Source organism: Priapulus caudatus, unplaced genomic scaffold (genome assembly GCF_000485595.1).
Source record: "Priapulus caudatus unplaced genomic scaffold, Priapulus_caudatus-5.0.1 Scaffold640, whole genome shotgun sequence".
Classification (NCBI taxonomy): domain Eukaryota; kingdom Metazoa; phylum Priapulida; class Priapulimorpha; order Priapulimorphida; family Priapulidae; genus Priapulus; species Priapulus caudatus.
In genome coordinates, this window is record NW_014577701.1 from 114281 (window position 1) to 115912 (window position 1632).

Below are 1632 nucleotides of genomic sequence, written 5' to 3' on the forward strand. Positions count from 1 at the left end.
AACAACGTGAAGTGAATGACGTTAAGTGAATAACGGGAAGTGAACAACGTGAAGTGAATGACGTTAAGTGAATAACGTGAAGTGAATGACGTTAAGTGAATAACGTACCGTGAATAACTGGAAGTGAACAACGTGAAGTGAATAACGGTGAAGTGAATAACGGGAAGTGAATAACGTGAAGTGAATGACGTTAAGTGAATAACGTACCGTGAATAACTGGAAGTGAACAACGTGAAGTGAATGACGTGAACTGAATAACGTTAAGAGAATTCTAGTGAATGCGACCCAGGTTATAACATTAACACTGGCGCTCGCCGTGTGTGAATCCGCGGTACACTCATACCACGCTAAGCCCGCCGCACACGCTGTGGAACTTGCTGCGCCATCGTCCACACGTGGACGATGGCCCAGCAGCAGCAGCCACTCCGCACACGCTGTTCAATCTTCCACACGTGGAAGAAAATATCAAGAGCGTATAAAGAAGGCGGACGATGTGGACGATGGCGCAGCAAGTTCCACAGCGTGTGCGGCGGGCTTAACGAATAGTTAGATACACAGTCGGCCGATTGAAAATCTGTGTCTGTGTTGCTATTGCGTAATCGTCATGTCCTTAACGACGAAGATAGAACGTCGTCAGAGATTTAATTTTCACGCTAGTGACCTAACTCGCTGTAGGTGGTGTGAATATCTTGAGGTCGCCGATTTAAAAAAATGTTTGCACGATTGTAATTATGGTCTACGAAATCGCCTTGCCATGTTTTGATCAGTTCGGGTTCTGTTGTAGTATTGTAAATTTTTATTGTATATATATTTAATAATGTAATAATGTACAATGAGTTATAATTGAGGCAATACGCGCTTGTTTCACATATAACAGCGCGTATCGTATTAAACTCACGTTCAATGTATTATATATATATGACATAATGTGTGTGTGTGTGTGTGTGTGTGTGTGTGTGTGTGTGTGTGTGTGTGTGTGTGCTCGCGTGTGTGTGTGTGCGTGCGTGTGCGCATATGCAGCGCTAAGGCGTGAAAGACACACATACAACTAGACAGAGGGCACTCACGGAGAGTGCATTATACTATTTATATGATTTTGACACATATGGGTTATATACAGCTTATGGGTTATATACAGCTAATATATATACAGCTACACTCATGCAAGAATGCATGCACGCATGCATGTACGAACACCCGCACACACTCACGCACACACGCACGCGCGCACACACACACACACGCGCGCACAGACACACACACGCACGCACACGCACGCACATACACGCACACGCACGCACAGACACACACGCACGCACCACACGCACGCACAGACACAGACGATGCTGTGATCTTCGTAAAGACATAAATCAGATTTAACACGGCGGGAATTTAAATGCGGGGATTTCCGGCGACAATAAATATCGGCGTGTGCTAGCTTCGCTTCTTTGTCCGGGAGCTAGAGCGAGCGAGCCGCAGATGTACAGACGTGACACAGACACTCAGCGATGAGTTCGTGCGTGCGTGCGTGCGTGCGTGCTTGTATATGCAGAGAGAGAGAGAGAGAGAAATAGAGAGAGAGAGAGAGAGAGAGAGAGAGGTAGTAGTAGTACGTACGTACGTACGTACGTA